Source organism: Phascolarctos cinereus, unplaced genomic scaffold (genome assembly GCF_003287225.1).
Source record: "Phascolarctos cinereus isolate Bilbo 61053 unplaced genomic scaffold, phaCin_HiC Scaffold_8;HRSCAF=390, whole genome shotgun sequence".
Lineage (NCBI taxonomy): Eukaryota > Metazoa > Chordata > Mammalia > Diprotodontia > Phascolarctidae > Phascolarctos > Phascolarctos cinereus.
In genome coordinates, this window is record NW_027556291.1 from 60,547,016 (window position 1) to 60,562,130 (window position 15,115).

The window sequence follows — 15,115 nt, forward strand, 5'->3', positions numbered from 1 at the left end:
CAGCGGTGCTGGGGTGAGGAGGAGCGCTGGCTTGGTGGAGCTTGTAGTGGTTGTGGAGAGGAGCCCCTCATCACAGTTACAGGACAGAAAAGAATACTTGTGGTCACAGGCCAGGAAAGGAGTAAACACCTTGCCCCTTATCATACCACCTTGGAAGAACTGAAAATTTACAGGTCCCTACAAGTATCTCTGAAAACAGCTGTACAAACCCCCGAAGCTTGGGACAGTACATTCTCCACATTGGAAGCAGATTCGTACCTTAACAAAGAGTTTAAAACTCAAGTAATTGGCGGGATCATGAGCAAGCAGCGCAAAAAGAGTCAGACTATATTATCTTACTTTGGTGAAAAAGAAGATCAAAATATACAACCAGAAGAAGACAACAAAGTCAAAGCCCCTACATCCAAAGCCTCCAAGAAAAATATGAATTGGTCCCAGGCCATGGAAGAGCTCAAAAATGATTTTGAGAAGCAAGTTAGAGAAGTAGAGGAAAAACTGAGAGTGATGCTAAAGGAGACCCAAAAAAATACTGAAGAAAATAACACCTTAAAAAATAGCCTAACCCAAATGGCAAAAGAGGTCCAAAAAGCCAATGAGGAGAAAAATGCCCTAAAAAGAAAAATTGGCCAAATGGAAAAGGAAGTCCAAAAGCTTACTGAAGAAAATACTTCCTTAAAAATTAGAATAGAGCAATTGGAAGATAGTGACTTTATGAGAAATCAGACACAGTAAACAAATCCAAAAGAATGAAAAATTAGAAAACAATGTGAAATATCTCATTGGAAAAACAACTGACCTGGAAAATAGATCCAGGAGAGAGAATTTAAAAATTATTGGACTATCTGAAAGCCATGATCAAAAAAAGAGCCTAGACATCATCTTTCAAGAAATTATCAAGGAAAACTGCCCTGATGTATTAGAACCAGGGGGCAAAATAGAAATTGAAAGAATCCACAGATCTCCTCCTGAAAGAGATCCCCAAAGGAAAACTCCTAGGAATATTGTAGCCAAATTCCAGAGTTCCCAGGTCAAGGAGAAAATATTACAAGCTGCCAGAAGGAAATAACACAAGATTTAGCAGCTTCTACATTAAAGGACCGCAGGGCATGGAATGTAATACTCTGGAGGGCAAAGGAGATAGGATTACAACCAAGAATCACCTACCCAGCAAAACTGAGTATAATCCTTCAGGGGAAAAAATGGTCATTCAGTGAAATAGAGGACTTTCAAGCATTCTTGATGAAAAGACCAGAGCTGAATAGAAAATTTGACTTTCAAATACAGGACTCAAGTGGAACATGAAGAGGTAAACAGGAAAGAGAAATCATAAGAGACTTATTAAGATTGAACTGTTTACATTCCTGCATGGAAAGATGATATTTATAACTCATGAGACCTTTGTCAGTATCAGGGTAGTTGGAGGAAAAAAATTATATGTATGTATATGTAGATAGATAGATAGAGGGCACAGGGTGAGCTGAAGATTAAGGGGTCATATCTGGAGAATAAAATTAAGGGATGAGAGAAGATGATACTCGGAGAAGAAGAAAGGGAGAGGTAGAATGGGGTAAATTATCTCACAAAAAAAAAACAGAAAAGTCTCTTAGTAAGGGAAGGGGAAAGGGGAAGGTGAGAGGGAATGAGTGAATCTTATTCTCATAGGATTTGGCTTAAGGAGGGAATAACATACACATTCAATTGGGTATGGAAATCTGTCTTACCCTACAGGAAAATAGGGGGGAAAGGGGACAAGAGAGCAGGGGGATGATAGAGAGGAGGGCAGATTGGGAAAGGGGTAATCAGAAGTAAATACTTCTGAGGAAGGACAGGGTCAAAAGAAAGAATAGAATAAATGGGAGGGCAGGATAGGATTAAGGGAAATAGAGTTAGTTTTTCACAACATGTCTACTATGGAGTGTTTTGCATAACTGCACATGTACAACCTATATTGAGTTGCTTGCCTTTTCAATGAGGGTGGTGGGGAGGGAGGAAGAGAGAAAATTTGAAACCTAAAGTTTTAAAAGCATATGTTTAAAAAAAATGTTTTCACATGCTACTGGGAAATAAATATAGGAAATGGGGTACAGAAGTCTATCCTGCCCTACAGGAAAATAGAAGGGGAAGGGGATAAGAGAAGGGGAGAGAGATAGAAGAGAGGACAGAGTAGGGGAAGGGATATTCAGAATGCATGCCATCTTGGGGTGGGGGGAGGGGAGATGGGGTGAAAATTTGGAACTCAAAAACTTGTGGAAGGGAATGTTGAAAACTAAAAATAAATAAATTTATATTAAAAAATAAAATAAAAAAATAAAAAATGCAAAAAAAAAAAAGACTGTGGGAAGATTTGGATGGGAGTGGAAAGTAGGCTAGGGTGACTCTGGGAGGCAACAGAGAGGAGGTCTAGATGGAATCAAGGCTTGGTGATCTAGGGTGAGGCCAGGAGCAGACAGTGAGGGCCACAGTGAAAGGGCAGTTGAAAGGATTAACTGGGAAGGGCTGGGTGCCCCAGGCAAATGCCAGGGATCTGGGCCAAGTGGGAAAGTCCAGGGCCTTTTAGGGGATCTATCATTAGTGCCCCATCATTCCCCCTTCAAACAAATGAGACCCAAATTCTTTTGGGGTAAAGGCAAAGGTCTTATCTAATGAAACTGCTTCCTGGTGTAGAGCTGTCCCTGCCTCAGTGGGGTCCTGAAGAGGAGGCTGACTGGAACTGAGCACTGGCTGCATCCAGGGGATGATGGGGAGACATTGGCTGGTACCCATTGTTTGCAGCCAACTGTGAATGGTCTGTAGTCTGGAAGACACAAATCTGACAAGCAAGTCTGAGGGCCCAAATATAGGCAGAAATAAAAGTGCAAGAGCCCCATTAAAATCATTTACATTTGACCTGCAGGATTATCTGATTTTGTTACTTTCTCAAAAGTTTAAGTAACACTTTTGCAGGTAGAAGTTTTCCACCCTTGGCCAGAGACTGACCTTTACTCCAATTGTAACAAAAGACTTGGGAGGATACCTTAAGTAATGATTAGGCCAAATAGGTTACCTCCCTCTAAGAAAATTGATTGTACTGAAATTCTCTTCCCCAAACCAAACTGAAGATGTTTCTGATCTAATTTCAATAATTTGGAGTATGGAATGACTACACATTCAGGTCAAAACATCAAGGTCTCACATACTTGCATTGTGCTTATATCTTTTACTGACCACTTGCTCTGATTATAGAGATTTGCTATAAAAGGATAAAGCAGGGAAAAGATTTAAACCAAGTATGACGGGATTTATAGCCAGGTGTGGGTAACATTCCTTTTCAAAGGAACATAATGGGGAAACTGAGCCAGGAATATCCCATCTTAGACTGAAGCTAAAATTGTCCTCTCAGCTTTTGCCGATGCAGACCTCCCACCTGTATCACATTCTCTCTGAGTAGCTTGTGGCTTTTCTCTCAGATGGTGGATTATTATGATCCACCAGAAGACTCAAAATCAGTTATGCTCCCATGAGTTTTTACCTCAAATAGCAAGTTTCACTAATCACAGCTTAGGGAAAATTTTTCCAGGATTTACATCTCAAATTTAAATTTGTCCTGGTATAAAATCCAATTGTGAGAGATAATTTATGTATACTTGCAAATTCTCAGCAAGCCAAGCACATTGTTTAAAAGTTGCTTGATGTAACTGATACAAAAGTTTACCAATTTGAAACTTGAAATGAACCCCTTACCAGTCAGGTGACTTCAATACTGTTGAATGCATTTCCAAATTACTTTACACCAAGAATAGGCATCTCATCATTAATATGTTAAAAGTACAGCCTTAAAAGAATGGCTTACCCAAGTTCAGAGACTGTCTGGCTTTTTACCTGGTACTGTCTTGATGAGATCACTTTCTTCTTTCCCCACAGTTGCTGGAGGTGGGGAGGGGTGGGGAGCAGGATGTGACGAACCTGGGTGATACTTCCAGGCTTTCTGAGTTGCCCCAGAGCCCAAGGCCATTACCAGTGGGGCCCACATGGTAGCTGCTGCCCCTGCTCCCTCCTTCCTTTGGCCAGGTGGAGGAGGGTGAATTTGTAGGGGAGGGGGAACGATGAAAGTCTTCTCCTACTCTGATCTGGGATGAGAGGGGTTAACTGAAAAAAAAAAAAACCAAGGCTCTTTGCAGTCCCTGCACCAAGATGCTCTCTTTACTCAAGGTAAGGGAGTGGAGGAAGAGAATAATGGAAGGGAATGACCAGGGTTGTAAGAAGATGTTTTAAAACTTCTTGATGATCAATCACAAAACCTCCAGAATCTGCTAAGATGTTTTTAGTTGTTCTAACTTTTCACTGTAGCCTTAGCCTGGGACTACAGAAAGAAGAATCTTAATTTTTCTTTGAACTTTTACAATTTATCTTGGTCCTCTAGATCATAGAGGCCAGGCACAAAAGCTTTCCTTTTTAAGGTCTTGCAGACCAAGCTTTTCCAGTTCTAACTTAGGGGCAAATCTTGGGGAAGTCTCAAGAGTCCAGCTTCGAGGATCCAGTAGCCATGAGACCAGAAAAGAAGAGGGATCCTGACCCTAATGCATTGTTGGTGGAGTTGTGATATGATCCAACCATTTTGGAGAACAATTTGGAACTATGCCCAAAGGACTATAAAAATGTGCATATCCTTTGACCCAGCAGTAGCACTTCTAGAGATCATACAAATGGGAAAAGGACCCACATGTACAAAAATTTTTATAGCAGCCCTTTTTGTGGTGGCAAAGAATTGGAATTTGAGGGGATGCCTATCAGTTGGGTAATGGCTGAACAAGTTGTGGTATATGAATGTAATGGATACTATTATGCTATAAGAAATGATGAGCAGGCAGACTTCAGAAAAATCTGGAAAGACTTGTATGAATTGATGCTGAGTGAAGTAAGCAGAACCAGGAGAACATTGTACAGAGTAACAGCCACGTTGTGCGATGATTTGCGATGCAAATTTGATAGATTTCGCCCTTCTCAGCGATGCAAGGATCTAAGACATCTCCAAAAGTCTCATGATGGAAAATGCTATCCATATCCGGAGAAAGAACTGTGAATGCAGATCAAAGCATACTATTTGCTCTTTTTTTCCCCTTGTTTTGTTTCTTCTTGTGGTTCCTTTTATTGGTTCTAATTCTTCCTTACAACATGACTAATGTGAAAATATGTTTAATAGGAATGCATATACTGTATAGCCTGTGTCAGATTGTGCACTGTCTTGGGGAAGGAGGTGGGGAGGGAGGGGAAGAAAAATTTAAAACTCAGAAGCTTATGGAAGTGATTGTTGATAAATCAAAATAAATTAATTTAAAAAAGGGGGGGATCCTACAGGCACGGGGATGGGGAGTCCCTCTGTAAAAAAGTATCCCCAGGTGTAGAGGGAAGGGAGTAAGTAAACCTCAGGAAACCAAAAAGCACCTGCAGTTTTACCAATTCCCTAGCTCCTAGAGAATTGACAGAATTGGACTGAGAGGTGCTTGGAGAGCGACCCCAACTGCAGGGCTAGAAAGAGATAGGGAGAGAGGGGAGGCTTACATACCTTCCAGTCTTGGCTAGAGAAGAACTTGAGATTAGGCCATTTTTCTGGTGTCAGGGAACCAAAATGTTGAGGTCTTAGAGGTGTGAAACTATATGTTGAGGTCTAGGGGTACCGGGAACCCCAAAATTCAGGGCAAAAGACGTAGGACCTGCCTCAAAGGAATTTGACCCAAGCCTTCTTTTCAGCCAGAGACAAGGTTTATTAAAACACTGATTGAGGTGGGCAAGATTTTAAGCATCCTTGTATTTGTGATGCTTTTATTGACAACCAGGCCAGACTTTTAAGGGATCTGAACCTTGGTCATGCCAATACAACCAGGCCAGACTCTTAAGGAATCTGAACACCTTAATGGAGGCAGGATGGACCCTTTATACAGTAAGATTGTGGGAAGATCTGAATGGGAGTGGACGCTAGGCTGGGGTGACTGGGAGGTAACAGAGAGGGGGTCTAGATAGAATCAAGGAGTGGTGATCTAGGGTGGGGCCAGGTGCAGATTATGAGGGCCACAATGAAAGGGCAGTTGAAAGTATTAACTGGGAAGGGCCAGGTGCCTCAGGCAAATGCCAGGGATCTGAGCCAAGTGGGAAAGTCTAGGGCCTTTTAGGGATCCATCATTAGTACTCCATCAGAGACACTTTCTGAGAATTAGAGTTTTCTTTTTCTTTTTTTTTAATTCCATAAATTAACCCATTTATTGTTGGACTATGGGCTACAGATATTGAATATAAAGATTTTACTAGTCTTTCAGTTCCTTCTTTCTTCTGATGGCAGATTTAACTGTGACTGCAGAGGTAGGCCCATGCACTACCAGCTATTGTTTTCATACAGGATCCACTATGCCAGATATCCACAGACTGCCTCCTCATTTTGGTCTTGCTGCAGAAGGAGCAGGTATACTTGGCATAGCTAATTTCAGTTTTCTTCACCATTTTTCTGAGAGATGCACCATAACGTGTTCGATATTTACCAACAGTTCTGACCTTCTTGGTATGTTTAGCTATGTTGCCAGTTGCGGGCTGGAGCTGGGAAGAGGGAAGTAGAGTTTTCTGAAAGGGAAAAGACCTGCCCCTGGAGCTTCTCCTTCAGTAAAAGTCCTCCAGCTGGGATTGGACGTTCCTTGCAGGTTGGATTAGATTACTTTTGGGTTCTATTCCAACTCTGAAATGTACCTCCTCTAGTCAAATATTGTTGGATTCTGCTTTCTAATCCATTTTCATAACCCAGCTTCCCCCTTTAAAAAAGGGTTTATTATTGCCTTTTGTTTTTTAAACCATTGCATTCTCCCTTAATCTCCTCCCCTGCCTAAACCTTTGCTCATAACAAAGAAAGACGTTTATACAAAACAGACAAGACCAGGTCTCTGACATTGTATACTTCCTTTCCACTGAGAGAAGGGTATGCATGTTTCCTTCTTGTTTCTCCTGGACCAAGATTGTTCCTTGCAGTTCACTAATGTTCTGCCTTATTTACATCAGAAGGGAATACAAACTTTTATTACTTGCCACTAAAGCAAATGACAATATTAAACAAGATTCATATATTTTATGCTATTAACAATTTATTTCTCTAACTCTACTCCTTCCCCTGCCCTGCTATATACTCTTTTAATAAAAAATGAACTTTCAGTTCACCTTATTCCCCCATACCCTAACTTCCACTTTCTTTTTCTTCTCTATTTATCTTAGATGATTTAATCTAATATAATACTTAAGTTAGATTAACAGTTAGTTTATCTTAGTTTAAAAGCATGTGTCTTATTCTAAGCACTTATCTCTTCCATTCCATTCATAAACCAGAATTTATTCAGTTATCCTCTTCCCATGTATGAGCACCCACTTGCTTTCTTGCTTTGTGATAATATAAAAAGTGCTACTCTAAATATTTTAGTAAACATATATGGGACCCTTCCTTTTGCCTATGATCTCTTTGGAGAATTATGCCCATTGGTGGTATTGATGAGTCAAAGTATGTGAACAGTTCAGTTAGTGCCCTAACATAATTTCAAAGTGTTTTCCTGAACAGCTGGACAAATTCAGATCTCCACTGACAGTATATTAACAGTGCCTTTCAGGTTCTCCCATATTCTCCATCTCCCCTTTTTTTCATTATTTTTTTCTCTTTTTTTAAGTTTCATTCGCATAGCTTCAGTTCTTCCCCTGGGAATTTTTAATTGTTCCAAGTTCTTCTGTTACCTTTCATGATCTTCTCAGTGTTAATTCTTCCTTGAATTATTGAAGCATGTCATTTATCCATTTGAGAATGTCCTTTGGAATAGCTTGCACTGTTCCCTTTTCTTTCTGCATTGCTACTGCTGCTTTTGGAGTTTACTTCAGTTCATTCTTGAATTTTAAAAAATCATCAGCTCTTTTTTGTAGTTTATTAATTTTCTTTGGAGAAGGTAAATTTCAATTTTTCTTATATAATTTAAAATTTATTTCCCTTATTTTTGATATTTCTTTTGTTTTTACAGGAGATTATAAAGAGGCAAGCTATTCTATCTTTTTTTCTGAAAGCCTCCTCTTCTCTGGGCTGAACACCGTAAGTTCTTTTAGCCATTGTACATATGCCCTGGCGGGGGAGTGGGAGGAAGAGGGAGAATGAGATTCCTTTCCCTACATGCCCTCCAATGGACATGCTCTAGTTTGTCACTCTTCCTCTTAAGATGTGATGCCAAGAATTAGATAGGATACTTCAGACATGGTCAGGTCTGGGCAGAGTCAAGACGATTACCTCCATCTTTCAGGATGTTAGTCTTCCTTAACATAGTCCACAATTCCCATTTGCTTTTTTTGGCTGCCACGTTACACTCTTGACTATGAAATTTTTTTATTTGATCATAATCTTTTATCATTCCATCTTTCACTCTGTCTTACAAACCCTAATCCTGTTCTTCCTCTTCACCACAACCTCCAATCCCTCTACTCCTTTATTTTTTTCCAAGCCAATCACCTCTATACTGGCTACGCTCACCTCCCTTCCCTATATTGACTCCTTGGTGATTCAGTTCAATTCTATGCTGTCATCCATACTCTAATCCTTTGCACCCTTGTCCTTTCCCTGATCATGCCTTGCATTACTCTCACCATCCACCATCCATTAAATCCCAATTTTGGATTACTCCCACCATCTACCACGTGCTGCTGAACATGTGTCCACTTCCAATTTACTTGATTCTCAACTGGGTCCTCACTCAAGCCTCCCATGGCATTGCTCTACTCTCCTACCCTCCCACTCCCCAGTTGAAAAAATTGAGCCCATTCATTGAGAACTCCTTATCTCTTCCTTATAATGTCATATTCTTCCATTATATCTTCTTTCATTCCTGTCTCACATGAAGAGATGGACTTTCTCTTTGCCAAGGTATGTATCCTTGATTCCATTCTATTCTACCTTTTGCAACAGATCAGCCTCTCTGTCATCCTTACTCTCTCTCTCTCTCTTTTTTTTTTTTTTGCTTTTTGGTGAGGCAGTTGGGGTTAAGTGACTTGCCCAAGGTCACACAGCTAGTAAGTGTTAAGTGTCTGAAGCTGGATTTGAACTCAGGTCCTTCTGACTCCAAGGCCAGAGCTCTATTCACTGCGCCACCTAGCTGCCCCCCTTACTCTCTTTCTAATCTTCAACTTCTCTTTGCCTACTACCTGTTTCACCTATGCCTTCAAACATCCCATGTGTCCCCCATCTTCAAAAACCATCACTTGATCCTACCGTCTCTGCTAGCTGTCACCCTATAGCTTTCATACTTTTTTCAGCTAAACTTCTTAAGACAGCCTTCCACACTACTCACCTGTACTTCCTCTTCTCTCACCTCTAAAACCTCTACGATTTGGCTTTTGACTTTGTCATTTAACTAAAACTACTCTCTCCAGTGTTAGCACTGATCACTGAATTGCCAAATCTAATGACTTTTTCTCATTCCCCATCCTTCTTGGTTTCTTTGCAAGTTTTGACACTATCAGTTATTCTCTTGTGGATTCTGTCTCCTCACTAGATTATCATGACATTGTCTTTGTCCTCCTATCTGTGTGACTACTCCTCAGTCTTTTTGTTGAATCTTCCTCCAGGTCATAGACTCTAACTGTAGATATATCCCAAGGCTCTGTCTTGGACCCTCTTCTTTTTTCCCCTCCACACTACTGTACTTGGTGTTTTCATCAGCTTCCTTTGCTTCAGTTATTTCTATTCAAATGATTCCCAGATCACTATATGCATCTCTTAATTCTCCTGAGCTCTAGTCTCTCAAAACCAATTTTTACCTCAAGCTGGATGTCCCATAAGCATCTCAAACTCAACATATCCGAGACAGAACTCATTATTTTCCTCCTTTCTTCCCTTTTAAAAACAATTATTTTTTTTCAGTTAACAAAAATCTTTTTTCTTTCCCTCTCATTTCCTCCTCCTCTCACTGGAAAAAAATGGTAACAAAAAATACCTAGTCAAGTAACAAATATCTAGTCAAGGAAAATAAAATCCTGCACTGGACATGTTCAGACATTATCTCAGTCTGCACCTTGAGTCTGTCACTTCTCTGTCAGGAGGTTAATAGCATGTTTCATCATGGGTTCTCTGCTTGGTCATTATATTGATCAGAATTTCTAAGTCTTTAAAAGTTGTTTGTCTTTACAATGTCACTGTTATTATATAAATTGTTCCCTTGGTTTTTGTTCACTTCACTTTGCATCAATTCAGATAAGTCTTCTCAGATTTCTTTTAAAACACCTCCTTCATCATTTCTTTCTTTTTGGTTTGTTTGTTTCTAGGCAACTGGGGTTAAGTGACTTGCCCAGGGTCACACAGTTAGTAAGGGTGTCAAGTGTTTGGTCTGAGGCCAGATTTGAACTCAGGTCCTCCTGACTTCAGGGCCGGTGCTCTATCCACTGTGCCACCTAGTTGCCCCCATCATTTCTTATAGTACAGTAGTGTTATATACCTTTATACACCATAATTTGTTCAGCCATTCCCCCAAGTGATAGGCATCTCCTCATTTTCCAGTTCTTTGCCACTATCAAAAAAAAAAAGAGCTGCAGTGATTTTTGTACATATAGGTCCTTTTCTTCATTCTTTGATGTCTTTGGGGTAAGGCCTAGTAGTAGTGGTGGTGGTAGTAGTGGTAGCTTATACTGCTGCTTTTGTTGTTTTTTCATCACCATCACCACCACCACCACCAGATCAAAGCATATGCCCAGCTTAGTAACTTTGGGGGCATACTTTTTGTTTTTTAAAATGACTATACTGATAGCTCCATCAACAGTGCATTCATGTGACCATTTTCCTGCAGCCTCTCCAGCAATGGTCCTTTTTTTGTCAGCTTTGCCAGTCTGATAATGAGGTGGAACCTCAGGGTTGCTTTAGTTTGTTATTCTTGATTATAACCCCATATCCTTTGCCTTCTGGAGTGGTGTATTCTAAACTCTTGGCACCTGTCGGGTGGTGGCTGCTGAATCATGTGTGATGCTTATTGTGGTTCCTCAGTACTTGAATTCTTTCTTTCCTTCTGCTTGCAATATTTTTTCTTTTACCTGGGAGCTCTGGATTTTGTCTTCAGTGTTCCAGGGGTTTTCATTGGGGGTTTCTTTCAGGAGATGACTGAAGGATTCCTTCTATTTCCATTTTGCCCTCTGTTTCTAAGATAGCTAGGCAGTTTTCTTTCATAGTTTCTTGAAATCTGATGTCTAAGCCATTTTTTTGATCGTGGCTTTTAGGTAGTCAAATGATCTCTAAATATATTCTCCTTGACGTGTTTTCCATGTCAGTTGATTTTGCTATGAGATACCTTACATTTTCTATTTTTATTTTCTTATCCTATCTTTATTTTAAATTCTACTTTTTCAGTCTTTTGACTCTGTTTTAATATTTTTGGTTGTCTCATGGAATCTAGCTTCTATTTGGTGAATTCGATTTTTAGGGAGTTTGTTGCTTGGGCAAGGTTTTGTACCTCTTGTGCCAAGCTATTACTTCTCTTTTCAGTTCTTTCTTCCCTAGTTCTCTTTTATTTTCCATTTTTTCCCTTTAGTGCTCTCATTTCATTTTTGAAAAACATTTTTTAACTTTTTAAAAACCCTCTTATTTTATGTCTTCCAGAAATTCTATGGATTTGTGCCCAACCTGTGTTTTTCTTTGAGGGTTTGCTTGTAGCTGTTTTAAGAATTATTTTCTTCTTCTGGGTTTGTGTCTTGAGCATCTCTGTCACCATAATAGTGTTTTATGGTATTTTTTTTTTACCTAGCGCCTCTGTGAACTTCTGGAGGGAATGTCTGGGTTGGTTCTGCTGCTGTTTTCTTGAGGTATTGAGTGTTGGATTATTCCTGGCTCTCAGGCACAGCTGAGTTTGGGATGCTCCCAGAGTGGTCTGATCCAGAGCAGAATCTGATGGCTACACCTTTGGTCTGAGCTCTTCAACTTCTTGACCTGGATTTGGGTCTAAGCAACAGGCCTGTAGGTTTGCCACCTTTGGAGTTTCAGTAGTTTGCTGCCGGACTCAGCCCTTATCAGCCAGTGGAAAAGCTGTGCTGACCCAGAAAGATCTGCAGGCTCCCCTTTGGACTGGGATTTCTGCCCTGGTTATTCCTCTGTAGGCTTTAGGCTGGATTAGAACTGAGATGGAACTGAGCCCTTGCTCTGCTCCTGGCGATCCAAGTCCTCTTGCTTCTTAACTTGCTCCTCTCACTCAGTACGTAGTGTAGGGTTTGTGGCCACTCCTTACCCTAACATGCCACTCCTGGGCAGTGGTTCCTTCCTCAGGCCTCCCTGGATCTGTGACCTGGAACTGGTTAGTGAGTAGCAAAGATGTGGGTTTAGCACCTGTTTTCACAGCCTGAATGAGGTCATGGTGCCCCAATATGGGTGTGGGACCTCATCTTGTCCCAGTGCACAGCTTAGTCCTCTTTTGGTCCCTGAGTACATACTCCTGGCCAGACCTTGTCCCCCATGTCCCTAGACCTCTGACAGTCTTCCTGTGCTCACCTGTGCTGGAAAAATGACTCACCATAAGTCATTTTATTCTTTTTCTTTTCTTTTCTTTTCTTTGGCTAGGCAATGGGGTCTAGTGACACACAGCTAATAAGTGTTATGTGTCTGAGGCCAGATTTGAACTCAGGTCCTCCTCAATCCAGGGCCAGTGCTCTATCCACTGCGCCACCTAGCTGCCCCCTTTTCTTTTAATTTTTAGGCAGTTGGAGTTAAGTAACTTGCCCAGGGTCACACAGCTAGTAAATGTCAAGTGTTTGGTCTGAGGCCAGATTTCAACTCAGGTTCTCCTGACTTCAGGGCCGGTACTCTATCCACTGCACAGCCTAGCTGCTCCCTATTCTATTTCTTGATCAGAATTCAATCTAATGTGTTTTCTAGATCTGTTAAGAAGAGGGTGATTTTTTTTTTTGGAGCCCACTCTATTTCTTCCTGCTGCTTGAGCATCCTGGCTCTGCTCCCTCTTTTTCCATTTTAAACATTTCCAGTGCCTTTGGCTGGTCTCATATGACATGGACTCAAGACCCTTCACCATCTTGGTTGCCCTTCTCTGATTGGTAAGCCCTCTAGCTTACCAATGTCTTTGTTAAATTGTGTTGCCCACAGTACTCCACATCTGGTCTGATCAGGGCCAAGTATAGAGTGATCGTTCCTGGAAGCTATATCTTATTCATATACCTTATATAAAGTATATATGCCTTACACTAGTCCTTATTCTTGGATGCTGTACTTCTTAATGCAGCTCAAGTTTACATTTGCCTTTTGCCTGCCACATCACACTATTGACTCATATTTTCAGTCCACTAAACCCCCGGATCTTTTTTTTTTCCAGGAAAAATTGCTGTATAAATTGCCTTCCCTTGTCTGATTCTTGCAAAATTGAATTTCTTGAACACAAGCATAAGGCTCTGTGGGCAGCTAGGTGGCACAGTGGATAGAGTCCTGCCAGGCCTGGAATCAGGAAGACTCATCTTCATAAGTTTAAATGTGGCTTCAGACACTTACTAGCTATGTGACCCTGGGCAAGTCTCTTAACACTGTTTGCCTCAGTTCTTCATCTGTAAAATTAGCTGGAGAAGTAAATGGTAAACCACTCCAGTATCTTTGCCAAGAAAACCCCAAATGGGGTCACGAAGAGTCAAATACAACTGAAAAACGACTGAACAACAAAAATAAGACAATGTTTACCCCTATTGAATTTCACCTAAGTAGATTTAGCCTGATGCTCTAACCTGTCAGGATCCATTTTGGATTCTGACTTTGTCATCTAGTGCAATGGTAAGAGCTCTGGATTCAGAGTTAGGGGACCTAAGTTCAAATCCTCACCTTGTCATTACTTATAGTCTTGGGCAAGTCATTTCACCTCTTCGAGCCTCAGTTTCCTCATTCATAAAGTAAAAATATTGGATTCAGTGGATGTGGACTTCTAAGATCTCTTCCAGATCCTCTGATCTCTACCATTAATGAGCATGCCATCAATGCCTTGATTCAAGCCATCGTTCAAAGTGTTAAGCGTTAGCCCAAGGTCAAACATAGCTCCTTAGAGAATTCTTCTGGAGACTTCCTGCCAAGTTGTCCAGAAGAACAATATCTACAATCACTCCAACAGTACGAATGAAAAGATCCCCCGAAGGAAGCTGGCCTGGGAGTAATTGAAAAGCCAATAATGGTCCCAGAGAACAGATAATGAAACCTATTACCTTCCTTTGAGGAGCAAGGCCAGGACTTCAAGGGCAGAATGTCGCATGCATATAACGTTATCAGACATAGTCACTGTATCGGTTGTCTTAGCTTATCTCCTTTTCTTTGTTATAAGGGAGAATTCAGTCCCCAGGGTGGAGGGGGCAGCACGTACCCCAAAATGACCCTGATGTTAAAAATACAAGGTATCAATAAAATGTATTTTTTTAAAGTAATGAACAGGTAAGTGAGATTGCCACTCACATTTGACATCAGTCCCCTTGCTCTTTGTTTGTGCCTGTTCCCTACTATCCTCTCAGCTGTTGTCTTTATCCTCTTTCAAAGCTTGCTTGAAATATCACTTTTTCCAAGAAACCTCTTTGGTAGGTGAAAATTGAAAACCTGTGAAAAACCTGGATTAAAATGAATTACTCTTGTAAAGTTTGGTCTAGAATGCCTACTCTGAGTGAAGAACTTGCACCCAACAAAGTAAAACACTCCAAAATGCCAGAGTAAAAGGATGCATTTGTCTTGTCTTGTTGGATTTGCATCATCTTATTGGTAGAGTGGGCAAAGGACTCTGGCTCTGGAGCTGCATTCAGGTGGATGAGATGGCCTGGGGCGAGTCACTCCTCTGTAAAATGGGTTGGTTGGGAGGGATGGCCTTTCAGGTCCCTTCCAGTCTGGATCCCTGATCCTTAGAATCATATGGATATTCAGAGGGAAGGCAGCGTTGGAAAAAGTGTAAGATTTGGATGGTGTGGTGTCTGGGGGAGGAGATCTGAACTTGATCATAATATGATCATAAAATGAGGAAAAAGGCATGAATAAGCTGGGAGTTGTTATTGTGATTATTAAAGAGACTTGCCTAACTATCATAGTTTATTTTTGTTGGAGAATGACTCAAGATAAGACTGTATTGGTAGGGCT

The 15,115-nt window shown here is 40.8% G+C and overlaps 1 protein-coding gene across 1 annotated transcript in view; it reads left to right on the forward strand.

Moving 5' to 3' along the window:
- TBC1D8B (TBC1 domain family member 8B) overlaps positions 1 to 15,115 on the forward strand; it is a 108,849-nt gene that overhangs the window by 23,415 nt on the left and 70,319 nt on the right.